Raw genomic sequence first — 15882 nt, 5'->3', positions numbered from 1 at the left:
GCACAAAGATATTAGGTCATCCATGGATGTTGGCAGATCTCTGGATGCCAGTACGTCCTTTATTTGCCCTGAAAGTCCTTGCATGAGGGTAGCAACCAGGGCATTGTTGTTCCAATTTAATTCGGAGACAAGGGTTCAAAATTACACTGCGTACTTACCCACAGACTGGTCGCCTTGTCTCAATTGCAGGATACCTGCTGCTGCAGAAAACACACGACCAGGTTCGTCGAACACCTCCCTGAAGGATTCCAGGGGTTATGTACGGTCATTAACCAGGGGATCATTTCTCTCCGATAGTGAGGCCCAGGCTAGGGCCTGTCTGGACAGCAGGGATATGATGTAAGCTACTTTAGTTCTCTCTGAAGAAAAATGTGCTGCTTGGATCTTGAACTGGATAGAACACAGATTCAGAAATCCCCGACAACCTTTCAGATCCTAGTCAAATTTTGAAAAACTAGTACGGTACGGTAGCTGGAACAGACAACGCCTGGGATGGTGCTAACTGTTCCCGAGGCTTCTGATTAGTATAGATTTGCTGCATCAGTGTCTGTAGGCACGGCATAGTCCAGGCCTGATCGCGCTCTTGCTTCTCCACTCTGGAAAGGAGATTTTCCAGCAACTCCCATGTCGAGGATTTACCAGCAGCATCCATGTTTTTGGGCAAGAGTATTCTGTCGCAAGTCATGGAAAGATAGTGGATGCTAACCCGTATGTTGGAATTGACAAGATCTATTACTGAAGCGCGGAGTCGAATGTGCCGGTGGTGTTTACCAGGGACCCCCCGCAAGGAACTTTGGACTTAGCTGTGTCCGACACGCAGGTCACGGCCTTCAGAGTAGGTTCCCTAATACAGGTGCTGGTATACTCTAGATGTAGCGGAGTACGATGAATACATACAGCGTAGCCAACAAGCCAGGTCAGAACAAAACGTACAAGACAGTACCAGGGAGCAGACGTATGCAGGTCACGGAGGATAAACAAGGTCAAAACCGGAATACCAAGCAAAGTACCAGGGAGGAGACTGAAGCAGGTCACGGATGAAGCCAAGGTCATGAACGAGCAGCTGCAAACATTGGAAACGCTGGAGTATGGTTGAGAGTCTATACTCTGGCACCTGTCTAGTTCCCAGAAACCCCCTTTATAGGAAGGAGTTCAATTCTTCAAGCCAAACATGACGTCACATTTGGCGCCTCTATCCCTTTAGATCTTGCTGCAGGTCGACGCGCGCACCCCTATGGGAAGCCGCAGCCACATGCACTTGCCGCTGCTGGGGGAGGATAAGAAAGGGAGCCGGGACCGGAACACTAGCAATGGGCGCCGGGGACTCCCTGTCTGCGGCCCTACACTGACCAGGACTCCAGCGCTGCCGAACCAGGTAAGTGGGTGCCGGGTTTGGCTACGCTATGACATGCATGACTGTATTACTGCAATACGTGAGCGGCAGGTCACACTGCATGACTGCATTACTACTATATGCGAAAGGCATCTCACACTACATGACTACATTAGTGCTATATGCATGGGTGTAGATATTGTGGGTGCAGAGGGTGCCATTGTTGCCAGAGGCTTAGGGGGCCCCCAGACCCAGGTCACATAGCTGTCCATCAGGAGTTAATCTCCGTGATGAGGTCTGTCGAAGCCGGATAATTGGCTGAGACAGAATCTGTTAAAGTTAAAATCTGCACGACGCCATTTTGCGAATGGCCGCAAGACGCCATTTTGCGAATGGCCGCTCAGCGCCATTTTAGCAAATCTCACACATTATAAGTACATACAGCGATGCTATTATTTAGCGTCGTGCGATTCCCACTCAATAGAACAATGTTAAAAGTCCTCATTATATAAATACATACATTTACTAAAACATATAAGATGACCAACCCTGCAAAACACGTACCACGGTGTATTTCACAAACACGTAGTCGCACGACGCTAACTAGCGGCTTTTCTTAATATCCTTACACTTACACACTGTACACTTACATAAAAAGGTTCCCTAGCATTAAGGTTTATATTCAAGGTTTTATTCATTATTAAGTAAGTAATAAAGCGACTGTATTTGAGATCTCAGGTTTAGTATATGATAAGCAGACAGTGTTTGGTGCTATTCTAAACTACTGTTTATTTGCAGACTTCCGGTTCCATCGGTGGGGAAATCGCAACATGCGTCTGCAAATTATGGATCATAGAGAGATAGGCATTAAAATGTACTCTGTTATGCAGCCAGTTTACACTTGTTATTCAGCAGGAAAATGGACACAAAGAGTTGTTGGAGGCTGGACTGTGATCTTACAAACTGACCTATGAACTGTAATGTAACAGAAGAACCAATGGGATTATGCCAACTTGTTCTATTTTATGGCCTATTTCGGTAAGGGTACATATATACGGATGCTCTATTTCCAGTAGTTAGTCTGCTTGTTCTTTCTTCAGACGGAGGCTTCACCTTTGATGCCCAAAATCTGGATCCAGAGCCTGCGTATGTATTGACTGTACCTTGAGATTGTATAATTTGTTTGCGCTGATTGTATTTAGATCACAGCGTGTAACTATCTGCATTTTGGTGAATAATATTTTGTGCTTTGGAAACACAATCAAAGTCTGAAGAGTAATTATTTCTTGTGCGACTTACAACGCTAAATAGCGAAATTAGTGTATAGATAGGTAGGAATCGATAGGTCTGTCCCAGAAAGGGACAGTATGCCTGATTCAGAGATGTATGCAATGCCGATATTTACGCAGATCAAGCAATCACTTGCCAATGTACATGCATGTTATCCGCACTGCGCACGCTCAGTGATTGTTTAGTGATTACGCTCCCACTGTGGATTCAATCGCACAGTGAGTGACAGGTAGTCAGCATTTAGGGGAGGTGGCTAGGCAAATGCAGGCATGCCTGACCATTTAAACGTTGTTTCATGGGCGTGCATAAATTAACCATTGCTATCTGCATCGCAGCATAAGAACCCTCTGCGTGTCAGAAGAGACGATGTTTGGGCCAAATCAGACTTGTCGCTTATGCTTCATGGCTACTAGCTTTGCCTAGAAGTTACCCATGTTTACGTTGGTGCGCGACGGCGGACGCATATGATAAGGCAGCAGTGGGCATCCCTATGCTCAGGTAAGCTTTGGAAATATTAGCATATTTTCACAATTGCGTACCATGTGAAACGCAGCTGTGATTGCATTAGCGTACATCACTGAATCAGGCCCAGTATGTGGAAATTAAGAAAATCTCATTCATTAGGAAGTATTCCCCTCAGGTAGGAGTTGGTTGATCCCACTCCTCCTTCCCTGTCTTTATAATCACTGTAAACTGAAATCTTCTCAGCTGTGGAGACCTTGCTTATGTGGAGCTGCCAATTGGGATGAAGCTCTAGATAAGACATTATCTAGTGATATTTCATTTTTAGCGAGTGGTGTGTTATAATGTACAGGAGCACTATAATGTGGCATAATATAAACAAGAGACACTAAAATATAACATAATATGCACTGAGGGAACTACAGTGTGGCATAGTATGTACTGGTGACACTGTGGCATCATGTAAACTGGGGACACGGTGTGGCATAATGTCTATTGGTAGTACTACAATGAGGCATAAGAGCAACTGGGGCCATTGTGTGGTATAATGTGAACTATGGCACTACTGTGAGGCATTAAATGAACTAGGGCACTACTATGGGTAATAAAATTAACAACTGCTGTGGAGAGAGGTGTCTCTCTAGAGGCATTAGGATGGGGCCCCCTCAAAATGTTGCTATGGGGCCCGCAAAGTTCTAGCTACGCCTCTAGCTTTACGTAAGCGACAGCTCACACATTGGGGGGGGGGTGTATTATAGCGGCACTTAACGTGCCACTATAACGCTTCCTGCTTCGCCTCTTTACCAAGACAAAGCAGAAAGCACTAACGATGAGATGTTAGAACATCTCATCGGCCGGAGCAGGGGACCGTTAACTCCCCCCTCCGGCGATCCCCGCTAGACACCACAGCGCATCAGGCTAGTGCTGATGCGCTGTGTCTCAGTCCTGGCCGGCTCCACTGAGTAAGAGATCCCGCGTGCAGCCCCTGGAGCCGCCAGCCCCCACAGCAGGGACAGCGCTGTCCCTGCTGTGGGGATAGGGCATCGCCAGGCTGTAGCTGTCGATAGCAACAACGGGCAGAACGGTCAGGCGATCTGACCATCCATACATGGCCCAGGCTATCGGCGCTGCTATCTTGTAAATAGCGCCCCTGTCATTTACCGCCAAACCCCCCCGATCAAACATCGGAGAGAAGCGGTATCAGCGCACATAAAGTGCGCTGATACCGCTTCAGCGCTTCTTACATTTCTCCCACTGTGTGAGTGCATTCCCACTGCTATTCGTGATTGGCAGGGGAAGAGGGTAAAAGCCAGAAACATAGTAAATGCATTGAATAAGACAGAAACCATGTAATGTGTATTGAAAAAGCCGGAAATCATATCAAATGCATTGAAAAAGCCAGAAATTATAGTAAACTTATTGAAAAAGACATAGTAGATGCATTGGAAAAGCAAGAAACCACGTAATGTATAATGAAAAAGCCGTAAATCATATTAAATGCATTGAAAAAGCAGGAAACCATGTAAAGTGTAATGAAAAAGCCAAAAGTCATATAAAATACATTGAAAAAGCAGGAAACCATTGTAAAATGTATTGAAAAAGTTGGAAAGGAAACCATAGTAAACGCATACATCCCAATATTTTGGATCCCCTAGTCAGGACCCGTGCGAGCGCCGAAGGTGTGTGCCCAAAAAGGGGGTGTGGCCTCATTCCCACAAAGCCATTTTTTTTTGGGGGGGGGGGTTCTCAAATCACACCCCCCTTTATCATCAGCTGCTGGCCTGCCCTAAGCCCTCTCCCTGCACTAAATCAGCTTCACGACACCCCTGCTCTCTGCTTAGCAGAGCAGCGCTGCGGCGGTGCCTGAGTGTCCACAACCGCCTGCAGGACAAAACGGGACTGTTCCGATTCCACTGGAAGTGGGACAGTTGGGAGGTATGGTAAATTTATTGAAAAAAACGGAAACCATAATAAATGTATTGAAGTTCACTATGGTTTCCTGCATTTTCAATACATTTACTAAAGTTTCTGCCTTTTTCAATGCATTTAATATGTTTCCGGCTTTTGCCCACACGAATTTAGTTTTGGAAGCTGCAAACCAGAATATAGTATATGTCTATTCGGTTATGCAACACAGGGTGTCATATAATTACACGTTTTCCGATTTAACCGATGGTTTGCACGTTGCTATTTTATTTTTTATTTAAAATAAGGGCCGCTTCGAAGCCTGCTATTGCTGGCTTGAGGGCACCTACTACTCACCCGCCTGACCTTCCGCCCTTGCCCTTCTCTATGGTAACGGAGTTAGACGCAGTCGTCGGCACAATTAGCGGAATTAACAGCTCTAGGGTACAAGGCCAGCATGCAACACTACTTTGTTTAGTTTTCTCCGCACTGCAGAAAGTTGATGCCATTTTGTCAGTGTCAAACCCCATGTGTTTGTATCGCTATTGGCTTCTAAAAAATGTCCGCCGAAATAGACCTAACCACATGCAACTGGAGACAAACAAGTTACACTTTTACCTCTTGTGTGTGAGGTAATGCGCAGAGATCATGCTGTGGTGGTTGTGTGTGTCCCAGGCTCCCAGCACAGAGCAGTAGCATCCGTTGCTAAGGAGAGAGAAGTAGCTTCTAAATCGGGGTGAGCAGCGCTGGGTGAGCTCATCCTTTTCTACACTTACCCACCTGAAAATAGCTGTGTGTATCTGTATGCAGTGCGACTATACGTGGTCTTCCAAGTGAGTGAATGGGCAGCAGTGTCAGTTCTGTCCTCCTTTTACACTTACCCACCTTGTTTCTATTTTACAACTTGCAGTATTTCTAATGGTGCATACACACGGTCAGATTTGTCAGATCATCGATTTCGTTGAACAATAACTATGAACGATTGAACGATTTTGTCAACGATGAACGATTTCTGACTTTAATTAAAATGAACGAAGTTGTCCAAATCTTACTGCAAACACAGCCGATGTCAGATATCGTTATCTGACATGCGGGGACGCTCATCGTTGGTCGATGCATGCCCAACATGTGAAAGATATTTACAATCGTTATCGTTCAGATCTTTAAGAAAATCTGACCGTGTGTATGCTTTGTGAAACCATGGTAAACTTCAATACATCTATTATACCCCTTTTACACTGGAGCTAAAACCCGGGTTATTGCAGGGTTAACCCGGGCAGCTCCTTGGTGTAAAAGGGTTGAGGGTTGGATCGCCGAACACAGGTAAATAGCATGGTTTAACAGGGGAGTAGCCCGTGAAACCCTGCTGTGTGTACGGCGCACTCCGGGTCTTGATGACCTGCAGTGCGCCGCAAGCCGGCTGATTGGTCCGGCTACAGTGGCACTTGGAGATGACGACATCTCCAAGCGTCCACTTTCACGCCGGAAAAGCCGGGTCTGTGCAGACCCGACTGCGGAGTGAGCGGCGCCAACTAGGGAATATCCAGAGTCGGCGCCGGCTAAATTCCTTGTCTGATCCGGATAGGAACCCTGTTCCAACTCCGGGTCAGACCGGAATTTTGCTGGAAAAGGGGTATTAGTGACAATGGGGCATGCTTAATTAAAACAGAGGTAAATAATTATGTTCACAGTGATTTGAAAACGCCTTTCGTGGCTATTTATCAATGCCCCAGAGCCAAGGCAACTGTGCCGATAAGATTTGTACGACGATACAGAACCCTTGCGGTGCCTTATAAATATAAGATCTTTGTAAAATGTAATAAGGTAACATAGTCATCCTCCTGTTAATTTGAACTCACCAGGGGTTTAGATCACAGGTTCTCAAACTCGGTCCTCAGGACCCCACACAGTGCATGTTTTCCAGGTCTCTTCACAGAATCAAAAGTGAAATAATTAGCTCTACCTGTGGATCTTGTAAAATGTGTGAATGAATGAATGAATACACCTGTGCATATGCTGTGTGACCTGTGTGGGGTCCTGAGGACAGAGGGCCTGATTCAAAGCCGGACGCTCTGACAAGAGCGCTCGCTCTGAATCAGGGCCGTCCTTCCTATTATTGGAGCGGCCTCCTGGCCGCTCGCATAGCTGTGGGTGACCACCCACAGCTTATGCGAGCGCCCAAAAAACATGGTCGCGATGGTCAAGACCATCGCGACCATCGGGCTTGCGACGAGACCCTGCGGTAGGGTCTCGCTGCCGCAAGCCCAGGAGTGCTTTTGGCTCTATCAGAGGGAACGCCTCCGTCTGGGCAGCAACGCCCCCGACACGCCCACCAAAGGGGGCGTGCTGTCACCATCAACAGCACGCCCCTTTTGGCGCGAGACCCATAGCGATGGCTTGGCCGTCGCTATTCGGGTCTCGCGCATGACGGAGCTCCCTCCGTCGTACGCATGCACACTAGGGCACCATCGACCCGCTTGCGAGCGGGTCTGAATCAGGCCCAGAGTTTGAGAACCAGGGGTTTAAATAAAAATGTAAATTGTGGGTTTACATTAGGGAGTATGAGTGCACTTTGCACTGAAGAAAAAAAAGGTAATTTTTGTGGACTGGAATTCTGTAAATGACTTGGCGTTGGTGGAGAAGGTACATTAGGGGGATTTTTCACCTTTTATAGGTAGGCATTCAGAGGCATATTTATGAATACTCGATTTTTAGCACTGTTAATTTCTTATTGCCACAACAAGAAATCACTTATCAGTGCAATGTACCAAAAAGCACATGGAGACATGGAGGGACACAAGCCCGTCCCTGTGAAATATAATTTGTAAGGGGATCGTTTACGCGATCACTTTACCTCTGAGGCAGCGTTTCTGTGCATACGAGGACTTGCGTTAGCAAGCAGCCATTACCGGAGAGGGATGGATCTCTGAAAAAATAAAAAATGCAGAGTTGGCTCATGCCATCAAAATATTGCATTAGCTATCGGTAGGCAAACAGAGCTTAATGAATTTGGCCAGATCACAGTCCCCACAGACTGCTCCAGCGACTGAAAACAGAAAGGCCACTGCAGATATTGGAAATATATGCCGCCATACCTTCTTAATTCAACTAGGGGACAGATTTTCTCAGCATCTTGTGCAAAAATAATGTCTTCATAAATAGGCACCCACAGTCTTTTCCTCCCCTGCAAAAGGACTTGAATTCTGCGACTGATTAGGGATCCTTGAAACACAACATCAGTCCTATACTTGTAATGGGGTGCAACATTAATAGGGGTATTCAATATGAAATGTAAACTTCGCCGTCTATGCGCGCCGAAGTGTTCGCCGCACATCGGAGCTTTTGCCGGCGAAAAAGTGTCACACGCGCCCCCGCTTATACCCGTATTCTATATGAATCGGCGAAAACGGCACCCGGCGAAAGTGAAATTAGCGAAAACTTCGCTGATTTTTGGGGAAATCACCCTAAAACCCCCAAAAAGATGGTCTGACATGGGGGATCACTCTGGATACCCCCGATTAGCCCTGCTGAAGGTTTTTGGGGTCTTTAAACGGGCTCGATAGCTGCTATTTTGAGGATTTGGGAAGGTAGTGAAGAATAGTATTTAGAAGTTTTTTTTGCAGAAAATAAGTAGTCCCAGCAAATTTGGGGTACTTGAAAATGGGGGTGAGCATATTTAAAAGTTACTAAAGTGAAGTTTTAAAAAACGTGAAAAATCCACCTGCCACAAACACCTGCAATGAAAAAAAAACACCTGGGGCATACTTGGGGACCCCCCTAGATTGTAGTTCGCTAGTTTTTAACTTTGTACCCCCCAATTATTTTTTTTCGCCCCCAAAATGAAAGTGCTTTTTTTGGGGGGTCTTCTGATGTATTTTTAAAAAAATTTTTGACGCAGTTTACCTTTGGGGGACTGTCTGAAGGTTGCAGGGTGGTGTCCGAAATGTTGCACCACAAAACCCCAATTCTGCACTTTTTTTCGCCACCCATTCCTTGGTGATACTTTTTCGCAGGGTCGAATCCAGCGAAAAGTTTTCAAATTGAATACGGTGTAAAAGTAAAAGCGGCGAAAATGACGTTATCCGAACGAAAACATCGCAGAAACTGAGTTTTCGCTCCATATTGAATACACCTATAAATATCCATCTGATAAATTTGAGTGTTCGCTCCATATTGAATACACCTATAAAAATCCATCTGATAAATTTGGAAGCGCAATGCACATCATTACCAAATTTCACAAATTTAAGGGGTCTATTTACTAAGCTGTGTTAGGAGATAAAGTGAACGGTGATAAGGTACCAGCCGATCAGCTCCTAACTGCCATTTTTCAAACAGCCTGTGGCATGGCAGCAGTGGCGTAAGTTCATCCCAGACGCTCGGAGGCAAGTTATAATTTGGTGCCCCCCGTCACAGCCGCTGACATTGTAATGCCGGATGTGTTAAGGTGCCCACACATATACCGATGTGCTCACGATACGATTTTATGGCCAATTTCCTCATGAACTTTCACGGGAGCTCCCTTGCCGTCGTGATCACGATTTTGGAAAAAAGACACCCAATCTGTCTTACGATCTCACGATCTATCGGATCGTACGCATCGTGAGATTGGACATAACAAACTGTGAGTTGAAAAAAAAAATAAAACAGGCTCTTGACTATTGGAGGGAAATTTAAATAGTCATAACAATGGGAGGGGCTAGCTTGGGAGTATAAGAAAAGCAGGCACCCTAAACTCTGTGTACATTCTGCTCTGCTACTAGATGAGGCTAGGTGTATTCCTGCTGAATCTTGTACATTGCTACTGTGCTCTTTGTATTTGGCTTGCCTTATACAAAGTTTATTCTACCAGCAAGTGTGTGCTACCTACCTGCATTCTATCCTGTTCCTGAATTCTGTACTGATGCGTCCCTATCAGTATAAAGTGTTGGTCGCTGAAGCCGGGGTCCGGGAGATTAGGAAGAGGGCCCAGCGAAGAAGGACGAGAGCATGCTGGACCAAGGAGTGGCTGCTACAAAGGAATACCCGCTCTCACATGTCCCTGCTGATAGAGATCAAGGAGAACAACCCGGAGGACTATCGGAACTACCTGCGCATGGATGACGCCAGCTTCCAAGAATTGCTGCATCTGGTGACCCCCCACATCAAGAGACAGGACACAAGGTGGCGGAGGGCAATCCCTGCTGAAGACAGACTGGTGGCTACCCTGAGATACCTGGCTACAGGAAGGTCACTGGAAGACCTAAAGTTTGGGACACTCATCTCACCTCAGTCCTTGGGCTTCATCATTCCGGAGACCTGCAAAGCCATCGTAAAAGTGCTACAGTACCAGTATTGCAAGGTAAGTTAAAAAAAAACACCACACATTGGTTTCTTGTGTAAAGAAAATTTTATTTTTTATTTTTTTCTAAAACAAAGAAAAAAATAGCCTTCATTAAGTACAATGTGCACTGACCTGCAGGCAACTGAAAGTGTGCACTAAACTGTGTGCAAAATACTTTTTTATTACAACTTTACAAAATAACATTATCACCAAATTTTATGAATCCCAATAGGTAGCTGGCTGTATGTGATAGGGTGGGTCAGACGCCAGTTTGAACAGGCCAATACACACATGGCACAAGTACACATTGTGGCCCCGGCTTCCAGCTATGTGTACTTGTGCCATGTGCGTAGTGACCTTGTTCAAATGGCGTCATCACCACCCTATCCCATGCAGCAAGCACCGATAGGAATTCATAAAATTTGGTGATATTACAATATAGAAAAAATTTACATCTGTGTATATTGGGGCGACTCATCTGCTGCATCCAGCAGAGCATTATACAAGGTGGTGCTGGTGCTTGGTGGGGGAGTAATATCTAACTGGGCAGGGGGGGGCTTACATACCTATTTGGGGCAGGGGAAAATAGCATTGGATCTGCAATGTATGTCGAATTTGAGATATTTTTGCTCATACAGCGACTAAAGAGGTCGTAGTTTAACCTTAAAAAATTTCGTTGGATATCTGCATCCACATTTCTCAATGTGCTGTTCACATGAGCTGTGAAATCATCAATTGCATCTGGGGGTTTCTGCAGCAGCCGTTCTGCGTTTTGTAAAAAATGGTCCTCTCGTTCTGTAAAATTCTCCTTTCTGCCTTTTTTTTTCTTTTTTTGGGGTTGTTGCGAAGATGAGGGTCCAGGTGGAACTTGACTTTCCACTTGTGTGGTATTCTCCGGATCACTGTCGCCACCGAGCAGACTGAGGTCCGGTGTTGATGTTAAATCAGGGTCTTGGGTGGGAGTCTATATAGGGAAAAAAGATATAAAAAATATTATAGTCATGTTTTAACATCTTTTTTCCTATTTTTACAGTTTACACCGAGGAGGAGTGGACCAGCATCGCGGAAGATTTTGAACAACGTTGGAATTTCCCTAACTGCGGAGGAGCCATCGATGGGAAACACATCCGCATCAACCCACCTGCCAACACCGGATCATATTACTACAACTACAAAGGATTCTTCAGCATCGTTCTCATGGCAGTGGTGAATACCAACTACGAATTTCTGTTTGTGGATGTCGGCAAGAATGGCCGTGCTTCGGATGGTGGGTCCTTCAAAAAGACGGCTTTCTACCAGAGACTCGCCAACAAAACCCTCAACCTGCCCTCACTGGACCAGACAAAGCACGGCCTAAATTACGTTTTCGTTGCAGACGAGGCTTTTGCATTACATGAACATGTGATGAAGCCATTTGCACACAGGGGCCTGACCAGAGAGAAAAGGATATACAACTACCGTCTATCCCGGGCACGGCGCATTGTGGAAAATGCGTTTGGAATAATGAGCAACCGCTTCCGCATTTTGCACACCACCATCAATCTACATGTGGAGAAGATAGACTGGGTCGTGATGGCGTGCTGTGTGCTGCACAACTTTCTGCGGAGAAAATTTACTCAACGAGGACCAGTCCCAGCTAGACCAGAAGATGTAGGACCCCTGGAGGACATTGGACATTTGACATCTGTGTCTGCACCAACAACTACAACAACATCCACCGCACGTGCCAAAGAAGTGAGAGAGGAGTACATGACCTATTTCAATGGACCAGGTGCTGTACCATGGCAGGAGGACTATCTGTGAACTACTGACTAAATTGGACATTTGGGATTTAACAACAAAAACATTAAAGATTTTGGTTTAAACTGCGTCACTACTTACCAAGACTTCTGCAACCTCCTCATCTCCCTCAGACATCAAGATGATTGATTCCCTTTGAGGCTCTTTTTCACTGATGAATGACATCATTTGGTAGTACCACAGCGCAGGAGTATATATTTCATCTGTAGCCGCTCCTGATTTTTTGGAGTCATCCACCTTCTTTTTTTCTTTGATGTATACTGTCCTGAGATTTTGTATCTTTTGCCGTACAGTTTTCAGGTCTGCATCAGATATGTATTTTTTGGTATACACCAACAGTTCCTCGAGTGCGGCCAACTTCTGCGACTTATTGTGGTACTTCCGAGAACTGATCTTCCACAGACAGTCTTTCGAGTGCAGGATTTCAATGAATCCTGTAACGAATTCACGTTCTGAATCCATGGACATTATCTATGAATAAGAAAAAAAAGGACATTTAAATATTTGTGTATATAGTTTTGTAAAATGTAATGTTGTTATAGTTCACATTTTTAATGTTTTAATATTTCCTTTTTACAGGTTTTTAAAGGTTTGTTATGGTATTCTAATCATGTTTTCTTTTACAGGAATGTTATGTGTTTATTGCTTGGTAATATAATGTTTTTCTTTGTTTGACAGTATGGGTTTTCCACCTTTGGGCCTGTCGTTGTGGTAGAACTACAGATCCCAGGATGCCCTAAAAACAGTTTCAAAGGTGGGTGGCAGGTCATCCTGGGATCTGTAGTTCCACAACAGCTGGAGACCGAAAGGTAGAAGACCCCCAGATTTAAATAATGTGTGTTTTTAAATGTAATGTATGGTGTTTTTTTTGTAAAAAAAACGTATTTATTTATTTATTTGAGGTATTACACACATTGGTGGGCAGTGGGGGAGCTTATTGCATGACCCAGCCACCGCCCGCCTCAATACGGCGGGCGGTGACTGGGTCATGCATTTATTATCTGGGGGCACATATTGGTGGGCAGTGGGGGAGCTTAATGCATGACCCAGCCACCTCAATACGGCGGGCGGTGGCTGGGTCATGCATTTATTACCTGGGGGCACACATTGGTGGGCAGTGGGGGAGCTTAATGCATGACCCAGCCACCGCCCGCCTCAATACGGCGGGCGGTGGCTGGGTCATGCATTTATTACCTGGGGGTACACATTGGTGGGCAGTGGGGGAGCTTAATGCATGACCCAGCCACCGCCCGCCTCAATACAGCGGGCGGTGGCTGGGTCATGCATTTATTACCTGGGGGCACACATTGGTGGGCAGTGGGGGAGCTTAATACATGACCCAGCCACCGCCCGCCTCAATACGGCGGGCGGTGGCTGGGTCATGCATTTATTGCCTGGGGGTATACATTGGTGGGCAGTGGGGAGCACATATTGGTGGTCAGTGTGGTTGCAAACTGTACAAATACTCACCAAATATACAACAAAACAAGACTTCAGTGTGCAGGCTCCCAAAGTGCGACTGTCTTGCTCCATACACGATGCTGCACAAGATGGCGATGGGGCATGTCCAGGCCTCTGTCAGTCAAATTCCGCATTGTGTGATGAATCGTACGATTCATCGTGAGGAAAAAAAACCTCACGATCGGCGTCCATCGGGTTCATGGTTGGCTAATCTGCCCTACAGCACGGCAGATCAGAAGATGCGATATACGACTAGCGGGGACACGCATCGGCATCGTGCTCGTGAGTATAAACTCACTATTCGAACTTTTCGACGTCACGATTCGTCGAAATCGGCCAAATCGTGTAAAATGTCGCTATCTGTGTGGGCACCTTTACACTTACATAATCTGAGGAGCAGCGACAACAATGAGTAGGGACAAGGTATAGATAGACAGAGACGACAGCTGATGGTCTGAAATGGAGCTCTCCACTAGTGTATGGTGGCTTCTCAGGTGCCGGGAAGGGGTGCCATGTATTGGGCGGCCTTGACAGTACACTCTGGGTAAAAAGTTACAGCCCTAAATGGGGTGAATATATTGTGGGCACTGGAGGAGGTGCCCCTTCAGTGCTGGAGCCCGGCGGCAGCTGCCTCCATTGTCTCCCATAGTTCTGCCCCTGCATGGCAGTTAGGAGCTGATTGGCTGGTACCTTATCACCGTTCACTTTATCTCCTAACACAGCTTAGTAAATAGACCCCTAAGTCATTTACGCAAGCATTATGAAAACTTGACAATAGTTCTTGTGATGTGTTTGGGCCTGCTCTTGCTTCTCAAGTTGGGTGTTACGACTGTAACATGAATTCAGATAGGCAATAGGTGGATCAAGCATTATATGGGTTTAACTAGGAAAGTGCATTTTCTTATGCTTTACACTGTGTAAAAAAACACAAAAATAAAAAGGTCTTGTAAACATGAGGGACTGAAATCCTATATGTTTTCTGTTCCCTTTAAATTTGTTCTTGTAAATATTTAGCCATGCATGTATACAGACATTCATGCTATAGGAAATTACCTTGTTTTTATTAATGTGCTAGTTAGAGCCATTGTAGAGCTCTCCATTTATAATTCGTGCCATTTAACTATAATCTGTTTGCAGTAAGCCCTGTGCCTTTATCCAGAACAATTCCATAAAGGTGTAATAATCACCTAACAATACAATATAATGGAGCCAACAAGGCTGTGACATTATTCGGGGCGAGAGTATAATGTAATAGTGGGCTCAGAAGTGCAGGACAAAACTTAAGATATGGCAGAGACCAAGAGGTTGCAGACACATTCTTGATACCTTTTGAACAGAAGGATAACATACTTTTATGTATATACAGTTAAGCAAAGCAGATGTTCAATGTTAAATCCCCCTGAAATGGGCATTATGGCAGTTACAGCACAAGGATACAGCAATTTAGCAGAACACAAGCAATCTGGACCAAGGTGGTGTTCGATTGGATATTAGAAGCTGTGCAAATGCCAAGGTGTAACAAAATGTAATAAATTGTCATGTATTTGTTTGCTATTTCAAGCAAAAAAAAAGTTATTTTAGACAAATATAAAACACAGAAGTACAATTTACTTTTGCTTGTTGTTTAAAAATTAAACACATCACTAGGCAAGTTAAACACCTTTACTTTCAGGTTTAATCAGGAGGGAAGAAAATCAAATGATCGAATAAATATGGTTTACACATTTTCATCTCCTCGGGCTCATAATGCCATCTAAAATGTAACATGGGAAGTAAACAAGTGATCCACTTTCTAGGAACATAACCATTTGAAAAACGAGGTGCAAAAGGGCTATTCTCTGTGTGACACACGGGACATTTACATACATTCAAGTACATGAATCTGTTATTATACCACAATTTGGTTTCCAATGTCCAAAAAAATGTAAAATTGTGGCATAGAAACAGTTCACGTACTTGAATGTATGTAAATGTCCCGTGCATCACACAGAGAATCACCCAAAAGCATAAAACATGATGCACATGACCTATAGCTCCAACATTCAAAGAATTGTAATATTTTGTAGATGACCAATCTTCATTTATCCATTGTCAATTTATCTTTTTATTGTAGTCTTTTTCGCAAAACCTGGAGTTGCCATCCAACTTTTCCTGCTGCTGCAAACTACTTCACCTCAACTGCACTGCTGCGTTTTCATAATATTACTATTGCGGCAATAAGAAATGAATTACCGCTGGGATGTACTGTATGGCTCTGATAGACACCCATGACTGCTGTATGTTAAGAGTGAAGGGACCAGTGATACTT

General features: G+C 44.9%; 2 protein-coding genes across 7 annotated transcripts in view; one reads left to right on the top strand and one right to left on the bottom strand.

Annotated features, from left to right (window-relative positions):
* NME6 (NME/NM23 nucleoside diphosphate kinase 6) overlaps positions 1-15882 on the bottom strand; it is a 100868-nt gene that overhangs the window by 25498 nt on the left and 59488 nt on the right. Inside the window, exon 1 of one of the 4 annotated variants that reach the window (XM_088447224.1) lies at positions 5609-5677. The exons of 1 other annotated variant lie outside the window; for it this stretch is intronic. The gene's annotated coding sequence lies outside the window, so the exon portion shown is untranslated. Of the gene's footprint in view, positions 1-5347; positions 5486-5608; positions 5678-15882 lie in introns of those variants that run through there. 2 more of the 4 variants (XM_088447216.1, XM_088447234.1) reach the window with 2 other exon arrangements.
* RABL2B (RAB, member of RAS oncogene family like 2B) overlaps positions 5497-15882 on the top strand; it is a 35230-nt gene continuing 24844 nt past the window's right edge. The window contains exon 1 of one of the 3 annotated variants that reach the window (XM_088447197.1): positions 5497-5726. The gene's annotated coding sequence lies outside the window, so the exon portion shown is untranslated. The other 2 variants (XM_088447190.1, XM_088447201.1) reach the window with 2 other exon arrangements.

This window comes from Taudactylus pleione, unplaced genomic scaffold, assembly GCF_031769625.1.
Source record: "Taudactylus pleione unplaced genomic scaffold, aTauple2 ptg000019l, whole genome shotgun sequence".
In the NCBI taxonomy this organism is placed as follows: Eukaryota; Metazoa; Chordata; class Amphibia; order Anura; family Myobatrachidae; genus Taudactylus; species Taudactylus pleione.
The sequence above is the reverse complement of the archived record's forward strand: the minus strand, read 5'-3'. Positions and strand labels throughout refer to the sequence as shown.